Source organism: Lathamus discolor, chromosome 1 (assembly GCF_037157495.1).
Source record: "Lathamus discolor isolate bLatDis1 chromosome 1, bLatDis1.hap1, whole genome shotgun sequence".
NCBI classification, from domain to species: Eukaryota; Metazoa; Chordata; class Aves; order Psittaciformes; family Psittacidae; genus Lathamus; species Lathamus discolor.
In genome coordinates this window covers 71,048,602-71,072,444 of record NC_088884.1, presented here as the reverse complement: position 1 = coordinate 71,072,444, position 23,843 = coordinate 71,048,602, and the positions used below count along the sequence as shown (strand labels likewise).

The window sequence follows — 23,843 nt, the reverse complement described above, 5'->3', positions numbered from 1 at the left end:
CCTTCACTTTGCTGTTAATTAACCCACACTGATAGGTTTCTCAGGTGCTCAGAGCTGCAGTTGCACCTCCCATAATCTCGCAGCTGATACATCCTTTAGCACTAATAAGTGGAACCATAGGACTATAGCTCTCTTCTCTCCTTCCTTTTTACTTGGTGGCCCGAGGCTTCTCTACAGAACTTCATTATCAAGAAAGGAGATGGGAGGTAAGAGTGGGGATAAAGGCCAGCTGCATAATCCTTTCTGTTTGGGTTTTGGTTGGGTTTTTTTAAACTAAAATTCAGAGTAAAGTCTGCTATAAGAGTGTGTTTGCTGGGGGTGACAGCAAAGATATTACATTTGTAGGGATATCATAAAGAATGGGATGTCCCTGAATGTGGGTTATGGAGCCTCTCTCAAAGACTGAAGAGAATATGAACAAAACCTAGTGTAAATTGGGAGGCTAGTTGAATTTAGAATCATAGAATAGTTAGGGTTGGAAAGGGCCTTAAGATCATCAAGTTCCAACGATTACAGAATCAAATGGATTTTGTGTGGTGCAGGAACAGGCTGGGAGTCCAAGAAGACTTAGAAAGAATGAACTTTGGATTCATTATCAGAAACATAAATACTTAGAGAAGTATATATACATATAAATAGGTAGAAAAGAATTCACAGAAAAAGATGAAGGACTGGAAATGTACAAGTGGGAGTTTTATAATCTGAACTCTGCAATCATTGGAGAAAAAGAAAGAAAAATCCTGCAGGTGTAGCTCCCTTAAACTCCCTTTCTTTGCAGCAAGGCAAAGCTGGCTTGTACTGGGAAATGAATGTTTGAGCAGGTGCAAGAAGTGAATGGCATTAACTGTGTAAATAGCAGCTGATTTTCAATAATCAAGCTCTCAGAAGGGATGCTCTGCCAATGCTATTTCCATATTACTCGCGAAGCTTCCTATCCATCCACCTCTGACAAACTGGTAACAAAGAACAGTGCTTCCTTTAGGATTTATGTCAAATATTAACGCTCCAGGAGAGATGCAGTAGGGCAGATTACCCTGGGGTCAGAAGTTATGTTTCAACAAAAGGGGGCAAATTGAGTTCCTAAGGCTGAAGTAGTGATGGGGCATTACCTGCTTCTGTATCTGCTCTCCTTCAGGCTCTCTGTATGATTCCCAGTGGTCTTTGTGTGGCCGCATTTACCTTCAAGCTGCTTTAAAAGAAGAGTTAGGTAGTGACCAGATCATTCAAATAGATGGGGGATAAGGTGTGTGTGTGTGTGCTGCCTCAGGGTATGTTATGCAGTTCAAGAGCCAGGTGTTAGTCTGGGAACTGCAGAATGGTTCAAGTTGGAAGGGACCTTAAAGATCATATAATTATAACCCCCCTGCCATGAACAGGGATACCTTTCAGTAGAACAGGTTGCTCAAAGCCCCATCCAGCCTGGCCTTGAAACAAGAGTTCTTCCACAGATCTATCTGTTATAATGGCATAAACGAGGGTTAGCTATCTCCCTAATTTGCCACTTGATTTTTTTTCTTTTGTCTCTGGTTTCCACAGACCAAATCTGGCTACCGTTCTTCACTTTCCTGTCATACAAAAGCAGTCTATAATATCCCTCCTTTCTCTCCCCACCCAAATTATACCTCAGGACTAACTCTTACATGATGGTAATATGAATTGCATGCCCTGTATGGTCGATGTAGCTGTAAGGTATACCCAGAGTCTGAGGGGGAAAGAAGAATCAAGATCTAACTCACATGGCAAAATTTGGATTTCATAGCCCGAGCACTGGAAGATTCTGAAAGCTTTAGTCTTGGTAATTCTGTATTTCAATATAAATAAGAGCATAGCATATTCATTCAAAGCCAAAAAGGGGTGGCAGTTGTACTAACCCAAATGTGATGAAAACCTGTGATGAAACCTGTAGCATCAGTTGGTCACTAAATAGCCTTTGTATTCCAGGAGAGAAATAGTATTTTGCTAACATTCACACCCCAGTTTGCCTCCAGAGCTGGCAATTTCAGGTGGTAAATGGCAACAAGCTCTCAGAGCTCTCATTTCAGGCTTTTGCTGATACATCATCTTCATTTATGTTGGGTTCTGATTTTGAAGGTTAATTTTGCAATTATAAGTGCTCTACATAATTTTTTTAAACAAAAGACTGTGTTTTGAAGTGGCCACTGGGGAGAAAGATGAACAACTCTAATGGGTTCAATTCATCCTCTGCTTCAGGGCATAACAACAGTTCTTAGAAGCAATTGTTCCTCTTTCCTGAGCGGCATAGACAAGTGTGAGACATTATATATAGAGTTGCCTTTCCTTTAACATGCCCTTGGATTATTCTTTCACTTGAGGACTCCCATGTATTTCTTGCTGAGAATAGCTCTTTCGGCTTGTTTTCAGGGAGCAGCCCACCTGCTTTCACCCTAAGTCTCAGCACTGCTCCTAAAGAGCCCCAAGGCCTTGTCCCTTCTTCAGCTGATTAAAGGCTTTCTCAGTGCTGAGGGAGCACATACCTGCTCATTGCCTACTCAGCTTGAGCAATGTATGTAACAGGTGGAAAAACTTTACTTAGATTTGTGGTAAAGAAAGTGGGTGATCTGTACTACTGCTACAGCCTACTGACGTGTTGGTTTGTAATCTAAGGGACGTTTGTGAAGTCAGGCTTTTCCACGTAACCAGGCTTGGTTTCCTGGACAATTCATTAGGAAGCTTTAAGGAACATAATAACATCCAGAGATTCACAGGCAAACCCCTTATTTAAATTGCAGGCTCATCATAGATGTCTGTTAATTACCCAGAATGTTGTTTGCCTTACATATTTGATAACAGCACCTCAGCCAGTTTAATATCCTGTAACTAATTACTTGATTAATGTCATATTTCCCTAAATAGGATACTTGCCTCCTGGCACACATGAAACGTTAGCTGCAAGGACTTCATGAGTTGTCCATTTAAGACAGTTCGGGGTTTTTTTAGCAGCATTTGGCAGGTTGCTCAGTGTGGCTGTATTCTGGAGGACAGGGATGTATGGTGGTCTCCAGAGCACACAGGCTGTAGCTGCAACACGTTGTATTGCTGGCTTGCAAGGCACCCAGTGTTTACACATTTGTTTCCATTTGGCTGAAGGCTGGTGGGATCCTTTATGATTTAGTTTTGCCATCAGCCTCTTGATGGGAAATGCCATAAAAAAACTCAGAAAGTTTTGTTTCTGTGTGTCTTTGGGAATCACCTGGATTGTCCTATGTGGATGTCTCCTGATGCTTCTGCAAGGAAACTCAGTCCTCAAAGGCTCAGCTAAAGGATAGCAAACATGAGATGCTCCAGTAACATGTATTGGTCAGCTTGGTTCCAAAATTACTTTAATAGGGGAATAAGCATCACAGCTCAGAAGGCTGCCACACTGCTCCATCAAACATCAGACACAGCTTTCAAGGACCTGAAATGACGCTTCATAGTGACAGCATGTATTTATTTATCCATTATGAATCTAAAAAAATCCAATACTGCCCATTCTCAGTCCTGAAGTAACATTCCTCCTCCGAGCTTAGCTCTTGTTTTAGTGATGCTTGCCTTCAGCCTTTCTTGACTTCTCTTTGTATTTTTCCATTATGCAGTGGCTCTTCAGATAGTGAGGCTGTGGCTTTCATATGGGTAGGCTGGAAGACTGCAAACCACAGGCCACTTCAAGTGTGGGGAGAAAAACTGCCATGCCAGATATCCCCTTGCTCTCTACAAGTTACTGCCTCGCAGGAGTGAGTATTTGCACCATGTCCCTCTGAGGTGCCTCAGGCTGGCAGAGAGGGAAATCTCAGGTTATTCCAGTGAGGCTCGGTGGCTTCCTTAGGGTTACTTGAGAGGGAGCAGAGCTACAGATCCACGTCACTATGTCCCCATGCAGTGAATCCATTAACACAGCATTATCATACTTCTGCTTTCCATCACAGCAGGGTGTTTGGTACTGTACTTGAAGAGGTTCATGGATCTGAGCTTTCTTCTGACAGGGAATCACCTTGCTATAGGAACATCTGCTTATGCATGGCATGGCTTAGTTTTGTTGTGTTTCCCCCTGCAGAGAGGGCAAGTTTATTCTGAGGAATGGAATCAGTCCACCAGCTCTGCTCATTCCAGTTAAGTGTGAGGTATAGGACCTTAACTTTTAATGTTCCTTAAAATAACAACAGGATGTTTAATTTTCAGCTGGAACCTGTAAAATTCCTTCTGCTGCAGTGCTCCTCAGCTACCACAAAACACATCAGAGGCCTGGCAGTTTATCTGCCCTTCCACACACAGCAAGGAGCAGTCACAGCCCTGACCCTGGGCTGGGTGACTTCTCCCTTCATGTCTCCGACTTGTCAGGAAAGGCAAGAACCATACACTGGGGGCCCTTTTCAGCTGAGTGTCTTGAGTCTGGTGGTTATTTATCAGACCTGAATCTTTGTGAAAGGTTTGTTTCATGAAAAACAGATTTAAATTGGGTGGTTCATTGGTTTGATTAAGAAAAGTGATTAGTATGGCAGTGAAAAGTTGTTAATCAAAGATTTTTAACCCAGCTGTTGGGGGGGGGGAGGGAATCAGATGAAATTTTACTACTGATTCCAATGCTCAGTGTGGTTTGCTTTACAAGATGCTGCAGAGCTAAAGGCACAGGAGCATTTAGTTATTGAAAAGGAAAATATTTCACCTCATGTCACATCCCTGCTTGGCTTTGACTAGAAGAGAAAGGTGTAGAGCTATATATGTGCATGCATTGTGATGAAGCGACAAATGTGTGACTGGATCCCTCCTTTTGGGGCAGAGCTGCCATGCTGTATTTTCTGGCTGTCTTTGATTGAAGGCTTATCCTCCTCTTGATAAGGAAGCAGTGGTCTGATGGCTGCCAGGATTGTCCTTTGTAGGTACTTTTATTCCTGCACTTACCCCATCTGTGGAGTTCAGGAAATGGGATCAAGATGAGAAGATACTGAAGCCCTACACCAAAAGCTGTAATACTCAGTTTCCCCTGAACATCCATCCTCCATGTACTGAGTCCTGTGATGCAGGAAACAGGGCTTAGCCCATTTTAGAACTGAGTTATCTGAAGTAGGTTGAGGTTAAGTGGCTTGTAGATGTGTCAGTAACTCAAAAAAAAAAACCCTCCAACTAGCTGAAAAGCCTCAGCTATATTAAAGCTCATATTCAACATGGGTGAAGGATTTCTAAATGTTATCACCTCCAGGCTGCTCCACACAAAAGGAAAAAAACCAACCCAGGCTTTACCAATGGATTATTAAGCTCCTTCAGCCTGACTGCTTTCCCTTTACTGCACAGAAGAGACTGGAGAGAAAGGTAAGGAAATGGGAGGAAGGAAACCTGTAAAGGGCTTGTCCCACATTCTCACCAGACACCTGGGTGTAAGAAGTTCCCACTGCTGCGTGCCAGCCTCTCTGGAGAGGTACAATGAAGTGGTTAATGGATCATACTTCACCTGGAAGCCAGAAACAAGTGGAATAATGCAGGAGTCTTTCCTGGCACTGTGCTGTTTAACACAGCTCTTTATCAGTGACTTGGAGGATGTGGCAAGGTGTGTATTCATCATGTTCTCAGGTGACACAAAGCTGGTGATGGCAGCTGGGCAGGTGAATGTAACGGTGGGCAGGGTGGTGGTCCACCTGAAATACTGCATTCAGTTTGGTGCCTGGACACTGACAAACTGGAGTGAGTTGAGAGGAGGGTACCCAAGTGGGTTAGGTACTGGATGGAGCTCTTGCTCTGTGAGGAGCAGATGAAGAAGCTGGGCTTAGTCAGTCTGGAGAAGAGAAGACTTCAGGGGTACCTAACCATAGATGCCTTGTGTTTAAGAGGAGGTTATAGAGCTAGGCTCTTCACAGTAGTGCATATCCTCCATGCAAACTCGTCCAGCCTATAGAGAAATTCCTGTAACCACCTACCCATCACAGCCCTGCTTTGCCCAAGCATCTGCCTGAATTTCTTCCCTGTTGGCACCTCAATCTCAACCCTTTCTGGGAGCCTAGCAAGCCCAGGCACTCTCCAGCTTTTTCTGCACACCAGCTCTCCTGCCCTTAGCTGTTCTTTGCTCCTGCCACTACATAAACTAGTCTGTACTGCCATGACCTGAAGTTCATGGTCATAGGCAGGCAGTATTTTATTATCATTTAATGCATGAAAACTCTTACAACAGCTCAAAACTTGAGTGCTTTACTTTTGGAAACTGACGGTGAAGGCAATAGCCTGAAAGAATGACCCAGGACTGTAGCTCATAGGTAGGTAAGTTAGCACCCACTTCTGTCCTGCACCCTGTTAATTGAGACTTCAGTTCTGCTTGGCATCTTTCTGAATGATGTCAAGCTGCACAGTCCAATGGCTTAAAACCAGGCATACTCTAAAGAGACAGCAAAACCGTGCAGCACAAAACTGCTTATCACCTCCCCATCTTCTAGCTGAAAGATGGTAGATAGTAACTCAAACCATTGTGCATAGCACATGATTCAGGAAAGCCAATTGCATGGTCTGCAAGCCTGATAAAATAAAAATTGTCTGTACTGAATGGGTCAGACAGACACACTACAGGTCCCTGTTTCCCCACACTGTGGCACGTAGAGCTGAAAGGGACCACAAGCAGTACTAGAGTGCCACAAGTCTGCAACAGGAAGCGCCCTAACTAATTCACAGATTGCAGGCAGTGTGGGGATGCAGGCTGCCAACCAGGGACACCCCGCTTGCTTTTGGGAGTGAAGCTGTGTGTGCATGGACTGGCATTGCCCTCTGCTGGCTGCTGCTCCGGTGAGTGATGCTGGGTGCCCGGGTGTGCTGGGCTTTTTGGGACTTCGACGGGTTTCTTTCCATGCTCATCACAGTCTTTCCTTCCCTCTGTATGATACGAAGCCCAACGGGTGGTTCTGCTTTCCTGCTTTTCTGGTGGAAGCTGGGTAGCGTCCAACTTCAAAGTGTATTTAACACTTTGTTCCACTTCTTTTTCTCCTGTGGGTGTAGTTTTGGCCTTGTGTTCTTCTTCTCTCTCTCAGTAAAAAAGTTATTGTAAGAGACGTCATTACCCACTGTGTTAGCAACTCCCTGGAAATGCTAGCTTGTGTTTTTAACAAGTCAGCTAGCAGTTGCAGTGTAAAATGCTGAATAAACAGGCAGGATCCCTTTGGAGGCAGTCAGGAAGCTGAAAGAGCTTTCTTTCAGTTTTATTGACTTTCGGTGTACTGGTTAATGACTTTCTTTCTGCTCTTGCATAAGTTTCTGGGGCATTATTCCCTGATGGACACAGGCCCATTGCTTTTATTGGCATTGCATTAAAAGAGAACAAAGCTCACAGCCCCAGCAGCCTTAAGTCTTTAGTGGTCTCCTGTATCAGATTGCACACATTGCACTTTGCAGTCTTCCCCTTGGAGAGCTGGTATCTCCCTAGGAGAATAAGCATCACTTGACCAAGATACAGGAGTGAAGGGAAGCCAGATTTCAGGAGTGCAGAATGGAAAGAAGTGGCTTTTTAATGAATTGTTCCAATCTCACAGAGCAACAACGGCGAAGCTAGTGTCTCAGGGACTGTTTCAATTTTGCCTTCACCCATCACTGTATTCCTCCACCAGAAGGGCTTATGCTGCTGTCTGATGGGTTGCACAAGCTTTTATTGCTGGAGATAAGGAAGTTAAAAAAGAGCATGGGGGAAAGGCTGGTTGGAAATTATTTCCTGCCATACTCACATTTCTGAGCCAGATAACACTGCTGGCTCAGTTCCTTTTTTGATTTGACTCCCAGAATCTCCCCAGTGAAACACTGCAAACACCTTTGGCAGGCAGAGCAACCAAACACTGGGAAAAGGCAAGAGTAGCCATGAAAAAAGGGTAGGCATCACTCATTGAAGGCAAGCAATAGATGTTGGTATTTAACAGTGCTCAGCTCCCAGAGGTGCTGGTGTAATAGACATAGCACTTAGCACCAAAATAAACAAACACCTTTGGTGATGGTAGCCTGCAAAATTGGGCCAAGAAGCAAAAACCTAGGGGAGGAGCAGGGGATGAAAAGAAGCTGAAAAAAGGTCTCAAGACACTACTGGCAAAAGATTGTGAAGGCTGCTCAACAGGGAAAGAACCACTGTAGGTGAAGGCCTTGCTGTCTGGGGCCAAGCACCTAGATCTGATTCAGATGGAGCTCATAGGCAGGTAAGATGTATCAGCAGAGTCCAGAATAATGGAGTTGAACAGATACAGGTACAAAGTCACTGTTAAGTACCTCTCACTGAGAGGATTACCATGAAGCACTGAAGTGAGACACAGGTCAGCCACCTTAAATGAGCTGGGAGGAGGTGCCCTCTGCATCTTCCAGTTGTAAGGAAAATCCTGCAAAGGGAGGCAGAAACCACTAATGTGGGCATGAAACCACCTGGCTTCCAGATCTGTCACTACAGTAGCATCAGATAATCTACTACATCCCTACATTGAGGTATTCTTGCAATTGCTTTACAGTCTGATAAATTGTCTGTTATGGTAATAAGTTCTTGTTGTGATTGACAGTGATGCTTCTGTGGTAAAGCAAATTTCCAGACTAGTATTATGGAGTAGAGCCTACACTGGGCCTTTATTCTATACAATAACATTGCTTCTCAGTGGCTTGGATCCTGTTCCTGCCAGCTGAGAAAGAGAAATAGAGTTTATCTCTTTCCCTGAGTACTTGGGACATTACCCTGTGCTGATGGTCCTTGGAGACATAACAGCAACAAAGAACATGGCCCTTAGTCTCAAATTCTCCAAATTAAGATGCACTGCTCTCAGCCAAGCATCCTTCGATGTGGATGCCTGGGCAATCAGGTGGAAGATCGCTCTCATGACTAACAAGCAGGAATCAGTAGTTTGCTCAGTGTTGTTTTGCATTCAAGATGATTGGCAACAACAACAAAAATACAGATGGTAAATCATGTAGAACTTGAGAAGCTCCTGCCCTGAAACTTTGCTCTGAAGGGTCAGCAGTAGAGTGATGCTAATCTAGTCTGAAAACAGCTGTTCCTTGGGGAGCAGAAAATAACTCGTTTGGGGAAATCATTAGTATAATGATTTTTTGTTTCTATTTGAAACTCTATCTGCCTGTTTTCTGCTGTATTTTGGGCTGGTTTTCATTTTTGTTTTCAGCAAAGACAACCATTTCATCTGGAGGGCCACCTGCTTATAGTGTGCATTGCTGCAAGTGAGAGTGACAGGGGGAAGGAGGAAAAACAAGAAATGGTTAATTATAGCCACTGTTCTGCCACTAGAGACTCCTGGAAAATACCAGTCACCTTCCTGAGTACCTTAGAGCAGTTACAACAGGTTTAATAATCCAAACAAGGTGAAAGTCTGTATGAGGTAGAGAGAAATCTCTGAGGATGCATTGGAAACACTTGAAGGAGGCTAAGTAATATGTCAGACTGACATTGTAGTTGGGGATAAGGTTATCCAAGAGACATTCTTAGCAAAAGACCCAAGGAGTGAACAGCTGTTCCTCTGGGAGTGTGCTGCTCTCCCTACAGCATGGAAGTATCTGTCTAATGGACAGGGGTCACATTTGCATGACCCAAATAACAGAATTCAAAGTGTGCTAATGATCCAAGCTGTTGCATTTGTCATTAACTGGTAACTTGGAAAGCCCACTCTTGATGATGGAAATGGCCAAATGGACTTCAGAACTTGTAAGCTTATGCCCCACAGTACACAGAGCATTCTGCTTCATCCACTGCCCTTATATTCAGGCCAGAGGTTAAAAGCTCTTCTGATATTAAGCCATTTCTGAGAGTTGTACCCACTAGGGGATAGTCCCATATCTGTCACCTTTAGAGAGTTCTGTGCCAGGATGAGGAGGAAATTTCTGGGATGAGGTACCCAGGGGAATTTGTGTTGCTGCTGCTTGTGGTGGAAACAAAGAGATAAGATCAAGTTTTGTCAGTCAAGTCCTTTGCAAACAAATAGCCTGGAGCCTTTATTGTGGGAATAACGGAACACTTGGGGAGGATCGGAGCTCAGGAGTTATTGACATGTGTCAAGATGCAAGATCCCTGTTCATGGCTGGGCAAGTTCCAGGGAAGTCTTTGCTGGGGTTTGTCTCAGTTTGCTCCCTGAAAGAGAGGGAATTAGGCTCAGTCCCTCTACCTATCAGTCTCTCTCACACGCTTCTTGGCACAGGGACAGTACACCTCTTCAGGTCAAAGCTCTTTATATCATTTACATCTACATCGATTGGATTATCTGCAAACACCATAAGGCTGCAGGTTTAAAGTATCTGCAGTGACTGCAACATGTTTTACACAGGTTATTGGTGTGATGCTCCAGGGGGATCTGAGTCAGTCAGGATTTTCAACAAGCCAAATGAACTAATTCCTGTCTGTACAGCCAGCCCAAAGAAAATTGCATTATAACACAGACAGGGTTATCTGGTGCAATTGACAGAAATTTTACTCATGCTTGGAATAAAAGAGAAGAAGAGTTCTTCAGTGGGCTTGGCTGAAGGGCATATAAGCCTGGAAGTGTAAATATGCTTTGTGATGCTCTCTAGTGACTTGCATGCCTTGAGTAAGTTGAGGTAAGACAGGCTATGAATCTAAATTGTGTTGTCGTTCCTGGATAATTCCATGAGTGGCCCAAAGTAATCAGTGTTTCATCTCAAACACAGTCTGATTTCTCCGGCTGCAAAGAGGCCAGTACACTTTAATGAGACAAAAAAAAGGGGAATGTTTAATCCTATGTAAGAAAAACTGATGTTTTTAACTGAGGTTTCCACTTCGTTTATCACAGTGGGCTCTATTACCTTGTCCTGGGAATCCACATCATTTCAGGAAGCCAAAGAAAAACTCAGGAAGCTATGTCCTTCTGCTCGAAAAGCTACAGTTAGCTAAATGTCACCCCTAGAAGCATTGTAATTCAAGTTAGTGGGTTGTATGGGAATATTTGTGAGAAGTTGATTTGCTTGTATCTGTCTTTGTGGCCATAATCTCAGATCCTAGCATTGCCCTTTCAAAATGCCAAATGTAACAGCTTGGATCATTAGCACACTTTGAATTCTGTTATTTGGGTCGTGCAAATGTGACTCCTGTCCTTTAGACAGACACTTTCATGCTGTAGGGAGAGCAGGGAGGGAAAGGGGCATAATATTTAAAGTACTGCAGGAAAATTCTCATGTCATGTACAGTGTTGTAACTCCAGTGAAACCAAACAGACCTATCGCCAGCTTAACTGACATGAAAAATTTGCCCACATGTGAGAGGTTTATTATTAACCCATTTCTCTCTTTGAAAGTTCATTTCCCCTGCAGTATTTCTCATCAAGTTTGCTCACTACACACTCAACTTTGAATTGTATTTCTTCTCTAACAGCCTAAGTTTCTTCTGGGTGACTCCGTACAGAAATCATATTGAGGAGGACGAAAAGGCAAAGCTTTGGGCAGCCTCCTTTTGCACACTCTGCCACCCAGCCATACAGGCTACACAACTGCCAGGACTGCAGGGACATGCTTCATTGAGCTGTGTGGTATCTGCAAACCCTCCTGACCTCTGCTACCTCTTGGTTTTTCTCTCTTATTTTGGATCACTTCTCAGTTCCACAGTGCAGTTTGTACTCAAAGTCATGCCAAACTGCTGCCACAATTTTTGCCAAAGAAATTGGTTTTTATCTGAATGTGTTGGGCTGGGGAAGTGGAAGGGCATAAAAGGGGCTCTTGCAGAGATAACACAGTAGATTAACTATAAGTGAGGAAAAGAGAGGAGAAAGACTGGGTTCTGAAGAAGAAATGGAATTGTGTGAGGAAAAAGCAAAGAGGAAAAGGAGGAAGGACAATCAGAAGAGATGAAGGGAGAGGAACAAGAAAAGAGATGTAGAAACTGAAAAGCAGCAGTCATGTCACAGGCATGACAAAACTTCATCAAATAGAAGGAAAAGCAACAGCAGAATGAGTTAATTAAAAAAAATTGAATGGCCAAGTGCTAATCAATAACTGTCAGTAACACTACTGTATGATGCGTTGCACATTGGTGTAACATTTCCACCAGGACAGATACTTCCAGCATCATGTTTTATTACACACCTCTAAGTATTTAATTCTTTGTCAGTAGAAGACTTCCAGGTAGACAGCTATTTAGGCTTTTGGCCAACTCCACTCACATCCCCACAAGGGAGTCTGTTGCCTTTGTATGTACATGTTTCCTTCTGTGTATACACTGATAAAGGGAGAACATTTGCTCTGCAGCTGCCATATATAAATGAAATATGCAATATACATGTCAGAATTGCAGTGTAACTTGTAACACATGCAGACAGAGAAGCCAAACTAGGAATTCACTAACGACCTTAATTTTGGCATTTCCCAGCTTTCAAATGCTTCAGTTTGCAACCTTGCTGTTTTTAACATAGGTTTTCTTCTCTGCAATTGTAAACAATACTTTGCATTTCTCTGATGTAATCTGCCCGAGAATTTGATAGTGTTCTATAAACATTTTTGTGATTAGTCATGAAAGCAGCCTTTTGATGTAAGTGACTCTTACCATTATTTCAGCTTTCAAAATGAACACATGCAGAGATCATGCTTTACTGAGAGTCACACAGGATGTCAGTGGATCAGAAGTGACAGCCTCTTCTACATCCTGACCTGAGTTTTGACCTTCATCCACACTTCTTTTTCAGCTAAAAAAACCCTTTTACAGATCACAGAATTGCATTTGTGACTGCCTAAGGCCACCTCCCATCCACAGTAAGTCTGAACAAGGTGCTCATTAACAGTAGAATACCCAGCCAGCCTGGGGTTCACTGCAAAGGGCCACATGAATACTTTATGAATAATAAAATGGACTGGGAAAGTTTGGAAAATGCAGGTGAGGTCTTCTGTAACAGCTATCTGAATTACTAATGACAGAGCATCATTAAATTCTTGTTAGCTGAGTTCAAATTTGACCTCCTTGAAATAGTTTCCTATGTGTCCATCAGCAAAGGTCTTCTGTGCATCATGTTGCCTTTTGATGAAGTAGTCTCTGTCTGTTGGCAAGCTAATTACGCATGTTTTCTTCCTGCCTGGTAAACAGATCTCCCCTTGTTCTTACAGCAGTTCATGCCTCACTTGTTTTCTGGTAGACTGCTTTATTTCTTCTGTCAAGCTATAAAGGTCTTTTCTTCCAAGGGAAGAAATAATAAGCATTAAAAACAAGTTCAGACTGAAAGTTTATAGTCTTTTGGCTATGAACTTTATAGTCTTTTGGCTATGTACAGGCAAAATATTTCACAAATTCAGAGCAAACAAATCCTCACTCTTCCTGTACTTACCTTTTCACTTTGTTCCCCTCCCTGTGACCTCACATTTTACTTTTACTAGTTCCCATTTCCTAAAAGGTATCTATAGTGGTTCCATCTCTAAATCCCTTCACAGAGCTTTTCCAGACCACCTTCCTGGGCTGTCTCCCAGAACAGATCTTTCTTCTCTCAAGATGCATACAGCTTGGTTGGTACCATCCCTGGAACACAGAATAGTGTTTACAGCCTCTGTGAGGAGCCAGTGGCAGCAGCAGCAGGAAAAGGAGATGGGCTGCCTCTCCTATGGTTTTGATTAATAATTGGAGTGTCACTTCAGCTCCTAACCAGCAGTGGCCCTCCTCCACAGTTACAAACCAGTCTGTGAAAATCACTCCTCCTTGACACCTCTTCTGAAACAGACCTTTCTTGACACCCACTCTCTTCCCTCCTCTTTGCCTCCTCCATCATGTGAATTGGACTGATGGATAGGCTGATAGTGTAAAGCAGACTTTGCTGAAATAAGGGATAGATTGAAGTGTAAAACCTGGTGTCAAGATCATATTTCTTCCTGCGTGCTTTGGAGCTTCTGACTTTTCTCCACTTGGTGATGAATGGCGGGAGGGGGAAAAGGGAGGTGTAGAAAGCCCCCCCCCCCCCGCTTTCATATGGGGAAGAATGCTTAGTGTGCAGTAAATTTGTCGTATTTCAAACTCATTCTGGAACATGTTTGCCAAGATTTCAGAGTTATAGGCCCATAAGTCAAATACCTTGCAAAATAGGTGCCATTTTTCTCCCATTTTCCACCTGAGCTTCTAGGTAGCCCCATATATCTTTGGGTCACTCTGCAGCACAGATTTCTTCCATGTTCTGTTCCCTTATGTCACTTAAACTCCAGCAGGGAAGTGATGTATGAATTAATGTATTTCATCAAAATAGCCACTCCCAGAACCTGGCAATGGTGCTCCAACAAAAGCCATGTCACTGATACAGCATGCCACGAGGTGTCATCAGAATGTATTCTGGTTGTACCCAGGGGCTCCTGAGGGCAGCACCGCACCTGCTTCATCACAGCAGACACGTCAGCATCTATTGCATTAGACGCGTGGCCCGCACTCTGCCATTGCTCCAGTGTTCAAATGCTTCACAGCAGCATGCCTCTCCCCTTGTAGCCGTACTTGGAGGAAGAGAAATGTTCTTACTTCTGTTTTGTGGTGGGAGAACTGAGGTAACACCAGCCTAATTTACTTACCCAGAGGACTTTTTATAAGGATTAAAGATGTCTAGGAAGAGAAGGGATCCACCTGGCAAACAGTGATGAAGTAAGTGCAGAGGCATTCAGTGCTTGCTATTTTTAATTGCCTCAGTGTTTAATAGTGCTGTTAGACCTTGGGCTTGCCTGGTCCTCTGAGTTGGAGGACCCTGGCTGTGGGAACAGTGATACTAGGAAACATTTCTTTACCAAGAGATTAAAACATTGAAACAGGCTTTCCAGAAAGTATAGATTAACAGATGGCTGTAGCATGATGATTAGAAGCCTAGGCAGGGAGGACAACCCATTGTGTTTCCACAGCTGTGTCAGGAACTTGCAGAGGTTCCTTATTCCTTGTAGCACAGACCCTTATGGGGAAATCTTCCCACCATCATATAGTTAAGGACATGCACATGTCCCTAGAAGCTGTATTTGATAATGAGTTTTCCAAGTGATGGTAGAAGTGTGGAAGAAGGTTACTAGCACTGATCTTCCTTCCCTTTGTAGAAGATAATGAAGTGTCCATAAAACACCAAGTGCTTTAGTTTGGGTTTTTCCCCTCTCAAATGGAGGATGGTGACCTCCACCATGGGCTGTTAAGCATAGCTAACTGCTGCTTGTTGTTATGGCAATAGTGGGAGCAGTCAGCTGTCTGCAGAGAGTGGGAAAGTGAGGAGAGGAAGGAAAAATCACCTGAAGGAGGATCTTGAGGTTGGCAATGGAAGATAGGCAGCAGGGGATGCAAGTGAGCACCCTCAGTGCCAACGTCATATGGCAAGAAGATAAAACTCACTTGTTCTGTAGGGAGTTTACAGTAGAACTAAAGGAGGTAAAAGTCCTGTACATCAGGACCCAGAGCACCCTTGTAGGAGTGCTGCAGGGACAGGTGGGGAACTAGGGTCGTCCCATGCCTCGTGGAGATGCCTTAGGCATTTGCACAGGGACAGCCCTCAGCAGTGAGCACAGAGGACAATGCAGTTACTTATTTAGATGCCTATAACCTCTCCTCAGCATTCATGCATGCAGGATGTTGGCCTTCATTTGGAAGTGTTCCCCAGGAAGGGCTGCCTATAGTCTCAGCATTAAAAGCTGATAACGGTATTTCCCATCCTTCACCCAAACTAATCCTGGAAAAGAGAAACTGGTATAATAAAGAAATGGCTAGATAAAGCACAATTGCAAATAGATTAAGGATTTTTATGTTCGAATAAGAAACTTCTATTAACACATACAAAAGAAGTTCATTAAAATGAGACAACAGGAAATAACAGGACAATGTTTTAGGCTTTTCTAACTCTGTCTTTCCCCATTCAATTAAAACCTGTAGTAGACACTAAAAGAAGCTCTTTTTTTCTTCTGAATGAGTATTCACTGCTATATTTTTCTATTCTGTGATAGTTCAGGAGCACCTGCATTAAATACCACACTTATTTTAGCTTTGAGCAGTAGTTAAAGAAATTAAAGTTACATACATGGTCACATTCAGTAATGCATTAGATATATATGTCTGGTAGTGAAATTTTGGTAGCTAACAGATGGTTTTAGTTTAGTGTCTCTAGAAATTTCAGTCTCCTAGAGAAACAACACAAGTTTTGCTACGGAGGGTAACAGTGAGATGAAAAGGTAGCTCAAGACTGCCTCTTGACTGTTACCTGTTAAGTACACCCGAAGCTAACAAACTCATCTTTGATCAGAGTCCTGAATGACAGATTAAATCCATTGCTGGTTTGTTTGATAGTATAGACCCAGTATTTTGCTACACACAAACAAAGTCAAGAAGCATGGCCTAGTGTCCTGTCACCAGGCAAAGCAGAAGGCACATGCTTGTACTGCCATCCAAGTGCTCTTGGTTGTGGTAACAAAGCCCAACTTAGTGCTGGAGCTGGGCAGAATTTTCATTTGGGAATGGCACCATGACACTGTGCCTCAGAGTGCATTCAGCAGCTCCTAGGGGTGGACTTGGTCAGGCTGTCATGGGCATAGAGCAAAGACGGAAATGTGCCCAAGTCAACCCAGCTGCAACTCTCCCTCTGCTTTCCCAAGTGGTGATCTGTAAGTCTTGATGCCATTTTACCCTCGCTAGCTTGGTAGTATGTCACTTCTTGTATTGACTTCCCAAGGCACTTTCATGCCAGCAACCCAGCTGGGGATAGGCAGGTACAAGCGTTTTTCAGCCAGACTCTCCCTTTGCCGTCATTTGTAAATGCAGTGCCAATGTGGGATGCACTAAGGAGCCACTTTTGCCAACGCACACCTTCTAGATCTTCCCTATTGAGGGCTTAAAGAGAGGGACTGAAAACATGCTCTAGAATACTGGATGTGTTTCTTGGTCTCAAAAAAAAAGGCCATGGTCATCACTCAGACATAAGAGTCTAAGGAGCACTTTTCTAGGGCCATCATATCCAAAACTGGCTGTCTAAAGGCAAGCTTCTCAGAGAGTGCTTAGGCATCTAAAAAAGAGCTCTTTCTTTTTCTCAAAAATGTAGAATATCTAACATGATGTTTTTGCAAAGCAGGCATCAGAATGAAAAATAAGGGTTGAAATGACACCATGGTTTGTAAAGCTCTCTTACAGAAGGAGGTGAAAAAATAAATTGAGGTTAACAAGACAAGTCAGGAAAGTGGAGAGGCAGGAAATTAAACCTTACTGTTCTCAGCACTTATCTGGAGAAAACAAATGAATAGCATTTTGTTTTGCAGCAAATATTTTTCACAATGGCTCCTAGCAAATATCAGCCACAGATCTTTGCTTTATCAGGAAGCTGGCAAGCAACAAGACAAAGAGCACAGGTGGGAATGCAGAGATGGAAAAATAAGCAAAAAGTATGCTGGCTGGTATCTTAAGTATGTTTAAGGTACTACCCTGGTATCTAATTATAGGCTGTGCAGGAAGTAACAACTGTAGTTTAGATTTCTTGACATACTTATCTGCATGTCTTCTGTTGCTTTCAACAGCAATAGATTGTTTTAGCTGCTGTTTTCCATGGTGGGTATCTGCCTCTGAATATATTCCAGACAGAATCAGCCCAACTATTTCAACGGTTTTGCAGAAAAACAGTAAGGGAGGCTACCCTGGAACTTAAATTTGCCTATCCTAAAGAAGTATTTGCAGCTTCTATTTGCTATATGCATTTAAAGATATACCTCTGTAAAGCTATATATTATTGTTGGCATGCACAGATACTGAAACGGTCTTGTTTTTAATTACAGTTTAATACTAAAAGAGAGCTCCCAGCATAACCATGGTCCAGACACATGATCCCTTTTAGTGACAAGGAGAGACCCCATATTAGTGCCTGTCAAAAAGCCAAGGACAGAACCAGAGGTCCCACCCCTAGTGTGGCTCCCTCCTGACTTGAGGTTGGAGACAGTTGGTGGGCTCAGCTGTCACACTGACACCACCCAGGATCTCCATTCTCCTTCCTCTCTGACTGCACTGTGATCCTGCACTTGCTGACCAAAATGGATTTCACTGCAGTGCTCCTTGCAGGCTCTAGTATGTGGACCAATCTGACTTGAAGAACACCAAACTATAGGTGTAGTATTGGTCTGACACTTCCTTAATTTTGGAAAGTTTCTTGACAAAAACCTGATTAACCTGGAAGAGTGCTTCTAGTGCTGTATCTGCAGAAGACACTGAAAAGAAAAAGCTATGTTCATAGTTACAGGTGAGGAAATTCCAATTATTTTATATTCCTTAAATAAATACCACTACAGGATGAAAACTGTCCTTGGAGAGACAGTATAAACAGTAAAGGAGCTGCTTTCCTTTTTATGTGAACAGTAAAGACCAAAGCAGCTGTGCTCACAACTAACTACACAAAATTCCCAGTGCCACAAAAAGGTAAACTACTGATAAGGAAAGAGTGACAAGAATACTCAGCAACATATGCAAAACCAGCTCAGCCTTGTGCTGGGAGACAAAGTGAGACAAATGCCTACAAGAAAACTCTTACCCTTATTCAGACTCAAGCATTACTGCAAGAGGCTGGACATTGTTGTCCTTGGATGATATGAAAACATCACAAGTAAACAAATAGTGTGAAAACTTTATTCTTTCCAGTACCGAGCAATAATAATTATGGAGCAATATAGTTGTATTTTTCATTATAAAATTTAGGATATAAGGAGGAAATTCTTTCCTGTTAGGGTGGTGAGGCACTGGAATTGGTTGCCCAGGGAGGTTGTGGGTGCTCCATCCCTGGCGGTGTTCAAGGCCAGGTTGGATGAAGCCTTGTGTGGGATGGTTTAGTGTGAGGTGTCCCTGCCCATGGCAGGGGGTTGGAACTAGATGATCTTGAGGTCCTTTCCAACCCTAACTATTCTATGATTCTATGATTCTATGATAAGGTCCACTTTATCCTGGATGGACAGCAGCCTGATAGAGCTGCTTTTTGACTTATGGCAACAAGAGTCCCTCCAAACCAGATTGAGCTTCCAGACAATTACCAGTCACCCCTGATCCACAGGACTCTCAGCATCCTCTCTGGGTTTAGATCACCTTACCATTTAGAAACAACTAGAAGAGGTGCCAATTGATACTTTGCCCATTATATAACTGAGCACAAACAGATCACTCCTGAGTGATCCTACATAATACCTGTAGACAGTGTTTTGTTAAAGCAAAACTGGCTGTGGTGACACAACAGTGGGCATCTTCTGACCAAAGCACCTGAGACTTCAACCAGCACTACCTGGTACCCACCAGGTCCTGTGAGATGAAAGGGTGGCTCATCCATGGGGAACTGAGGCACAGACAATTTCTGATTAAAAAGACCTGTTTGTTTGGGTGCTCTGTTTTCATCTATGTCTGTATAGTGTTCAGGTTTCCGTTTATTTTGGGGTGAGGTTTTTTGTGATTATGGAGCTTGAGGCTGTATTACAGAGGTTCAAATCACAGATACTGCTGTCTGGCACATATAGAAAAGAGACAGTGTTTTTTGCCCAGTTTCACTACAAATGCAAACTTTTGACACACTAAAATTTTACCTTAGCTACCTTGTTATCTATGAGGATTTAGTAATCCCTCCTTACTTTGATCCCTGTTTTGCTGGAGGGCCCATTTTTCTGGTCAGGGCTATCTTAATGTAGACATTCAAAGCAATTTTGGATTACCCATCCCCCAGTACTGGCCACAGAGAAACCCTTCTACACGTCATGGTTTTGTCCTGAGGTACCCAGAGTTAAATCCACTGTACCATCTATTTTCAGGGTCAGTACTCCACTCTCTCTAGTTTTACAGCAGTGGTATTCTGCTGACAACACAAGTTTGCTCCAGATTTCCAGTGTGAGGGGGCACCTCCAGCCAAGTCTGAGAGCCGCAGTCCACCTAACAGTGGTGTGATGTAGGTGAGTTTTCTGGCTTTCTCCTGCTGTCCCAGGAGGCAGGAATAAGCCCAGTCAGTAATCTCTTTGCAGATGCTGTGGCTTCTCCTCACCACTTTGCCACACTGCAGCCACCTCTGGTCACAAAGGCAGGCGAGAGGCTTTTTCTAGTCAGTGCTTCTTACCAAGCTTAATACCACAATCCCAGGACCCACCACCTCTCTCTAGCCAACAAACTAGTTTACCAACTCCCTATTGCTTCATTACATCCAAATAGATTCTTCCAAAACATTTCTTTTCTTCACTACTTGCCCTCCCTCTTAAGGATAATAATGCAGTTTATCTGACAATAGCTACAATTAAAAGCTTGCTGTAATTACTATATATGGGTATTAGGCCAAACGCAACCCTGGCAAACTTGTATTGAAATTAATGCAGTTGAGCTAAGGATACATTTTTCCCTTTTCCTTCATTTCCCTGCCAGCAGCCATTGTATGATAAACTTTGGTACATGGAAGGTGAAACAAAAGGGTATCAGGAAATAACAAAGTGGTTTCGTCATCTGAGGAACAGGTTATTGTTTGGGAATGCAAAGACCTACGTACGCCTAAACATTTTATTTCAATCCATAGTCCTGTCTGACCTCTGAGCTTCAAAAAAAAAGAAAAAAACATGAACGAAAGCAAACACAAAACACTGCAAAAGTGAAATAAAAGAGAAGTATTTGATGAGCCCTTATTCTATCACTTTTTCACTGAGGTCCTTTGCGGTGTTGCCTTTTATTAATTCTTAGGGATGCTCCATCTATGTCTTAACCAGACCACAGAGAAAGCACCAGTTAATAACGTTACCACTACTACTGTCACAGCTCTTTCACAGTCTATTTTTTTATTTATAGCTCCTATGATGTTTGGCTAAAGGGTAAGAGATTATTATCGTGACGGATAATAATGAAGATAGAAAGTCATCCCTGCTTTGGAGACTACCCAAAACTTCATGCTCCCCTTGGCTGACGTGTTGACAGCTGCAAGCCCAGCAGATCTGATTTCAGATAGGGTTTGGTAAAACAACTTTGAAATAATTTCTTTCTAAAAGCTAAGGGTTTTTTACTCCTTTAAGAAGCCCAATGAGTCCTTGGGTAAGTGCCACCTCCTGTGTCCAGCGGGAGACCGGTAACGAGTGGTGTCCCTCAGGGATCGGTGTTGGGACCGGTCTTGTTCAACATCTTTGTCGGTGACATGGACAGTGTGCCCTCAGCAAGTTTGCCGATAACACCAAGCTGTGTGGTTCAGTTGGTACGCTGGAGGGAAGGGATGCCATCCAGAGGGACCTTGACACGCTTATGAGGTGGCTGTTGCCAACTTCATGAAGTTTAGTCATGTCACGTGCAAGGTCCTACACCTGTGTTGGAGCAATCCCAGGCACAGCTACAGGTTGGGCAGAGAAGAGACTCAGAACAGCCCTGCGGAGAAGGACTTGGGGGTGTTGGTCAATGAGAAAATCGGCATGAGCCACCTTCAGTGCGTGCTTGCAGCCCAGAAAGCCAACCGTATCCTGGGCTGCATCAAAAGGAACATGACCAGCAGGTCGAAGGTGGTGATCCTACCCCTCTACTCTGCTCTTGTGAGACCTCACCTGGAGTATTGTGTGCAGTTCTGGTGTCCTCATCATAAAAAGGACATGGAACTGTCGGAACAAATCCAGAAAAGGGCCACGAGGATGATCAGGGGACTGGAGCACCTCCCATATGAAGATAGGCTGAGAAAGTTGGGGCTGTTCAGCCTGGAGAAGAAAAGGCTGCATGGAGACATCATAGCAGCCTTCCAGTATCTGAAGGGTGGCTATAGGGATGCTGGGGATGGACAATTCTTCAGCGACTGTAGTGACAGGACAAGGGGTAATGGGTTAAAACTTAAACAGAGGAAGTTTAGATTGGATATAAAGAAGAAGTTCTTTACTGTGAGGGTGGTGAGGCACTGGAATGGGTTGCCCAGGGAAGCTGTGAATACTCCACCCCTGGCAGTGTTCAAGGCCAGGTTGGACAGAGCCTTGGGTGACATGGTTTAGTGTGAGGTGTCCCTGCCCATGGCAGGGGTGTTGGAACTTGATGATCTTAAGGTCCTTTCCAACCCTAACTATTCTATGATTCTACAGGCCGATGACAAAGGAGTTAATCTCATCCATGTCCAAATTTCGGGGCGCTGGTTCCTTTGTTTTTGAAACTTGTCCTAAGTCAACACGCCCTTAATGCTGTTCCTACAATGGGTTTTTCCCCACTTTAAAACAAGTTGCTGCCCCGCATCACTGATGGGCATTCAGCCCAGCTTTGCCTGTGCTGTTTTATCTGGGCAGTCAATCGTTTGCTTACACCAGTGGGTGTGGTGGATGTCTCTAAAAGTCCAGGGGGGACCTCCTACCCACATTTGGTTAAAGGTTGTGTCAGTTTAGCAAAAGTTTTGAAGGACCTTGCAATGTTGTGAGAAGCTATGAGGCTGTTTGGGAAGGGCTGACTTGGTGCTCGGAGAGGCGTGTCAAGAACTGAGCAAATGGATAATGAGGGGCTTTGACCTAAAGGAAGTTTCCAGGGAAGCTGCCCTGCTGGGTGTCCTTTGGAGATGAAGTGAACATAAAGGATGGATATCATGATATGTTTCTGGAAGGTAAAAAAATGCTGAAAAATTACACTGTGCCATATAACTGTAGTAAATGCTGTGCATGGACTGCTAGCCAAAAGGTTGTGAGGGCAGCTCATTACTCTTTTCCTGAACATAGAAAAATCCTATATTCACCATGGGACAAGAATGAATCTTTGTGTGTTATCATGGAATAACTGAAGGTCAGTAAGTTCATAGCATATTTATCTCCTAATAACTCGTTTAAGTGCGTGTAACTAAAGTGAGACTGCAAATGCCAAGTCCTAGGTATAGCCTGTTTCTTAGTTTGTGTTAGTGTCTGCTTTTTTGGCTTTCCTAGAGAAGGATAGCAAGAGGAATACAAATAGCTAACAAAGGCAAGGGAAGGGTAGGCTTTAAAATAACTGTAGGAGTCTTATTGTCCTCATACTGACTTTTGCATTACATGGCCATATTGTCAAAATAAAATTGCCCCTGCTGGCAAAGTTAAGGTGTCAGGCTTTAGTATGAGGACTCTATTTTTTACAAGTTCTTGTCTTGACAAAGGACATATTTGTTCTGGGATCACTATTTATGGCTCTAGAAGCCTGAATGTCCCTGGCATCATTCAGGGGTAATACCCCTGTGCTGTGCTCCCAGCAAGGGGTGTTGTGCACTAACACTCGGTTCAGCCTTTCTATACAGAATATTGTAGGCTACAGCCTGTCCATGACTGAGGACCAGTTGCTTGTCATACCTGTTTCTTCAGGGTTGTCCTGCCTATTCTATGTTAGGTTTCCTTCCCTGTCTGGAAGGGGGTAGAGGGTGCTCACTTGGAATATCGCACGAATTGTCCGTGTAGGTCTCAGAAACAGTAACTATACGAACGTTTTCTGGGTTTTCTAGTTTTCTCTAGGCACCACTAGATGGCCTCCTGGTCGCTATCGGTGGGGAAATTGTGGTGCCCATCCAGGGAAACGGAGAACAGCCGAGAAGGCGAGAGGGGCGCTGGGTTGCGCAGCTGATGGGGGAGCGGAATGTTCTGTCCCGCAGAAAGGCCAGTGAAAATGGGTTTGTTTTCTTCTGTAAAAGACACTGAACTACGGAAACATTAACGTCTGTATAATGTGAGCTCACCCCAATAAAAAAAAAGCTGATTTAGGGGGGAAGAGATTATTTATTCTATATACACTGGTTTCTTTCAGCATAGAAAGAAATTCAGTTGCTCATACTTGCAAGAAGTCCATACAATTAGATGAATTGCAGGTGCAAAAGTACTTCCTGGGTCCTGTGGCCTGTGAGCTGAAGGATTTATATTATCCAATTAATAAGCCAAATGTGGATGAAAAATATCCAGAAGTGCTGGGGTTCAGATATGTTTGAAGCAGCACTGTTAGCTAAAACAAAACATGCAAACAATTAGGAGTA

The 23,843-nt window shown here is 43.4% G+C and overlaps 1 long non-coding RNA gene across 2 annotated transcripts; it reads left to right on the top strand.

Moving 5' to 3' along the window:
- The first annotated feature begins 154 nt into the window (after positions 1-154).
- LOC136014584 (uncharacterized) lies at positions 155-12,204 on the top strand. Of its 2 annotated transcripts, none has more exons than XR_010612782.1 (3): positions 155-206; positions 5,198-5,307; positions 11,327-12,204. It is a non-coding gene; the product is annotated as an uncharacterized LOC136014584 (long non-coding RNA). The 2 variants fall into 2 exon arrangements; XR_010612783.1 differs by lacking the exon at positions 11,327-12,204 and adding an exon at positions 6,161-6,242.
- The last annotated feature ends 11,639 nt before the right edge of the window (positions 12,205-23,843 follow it).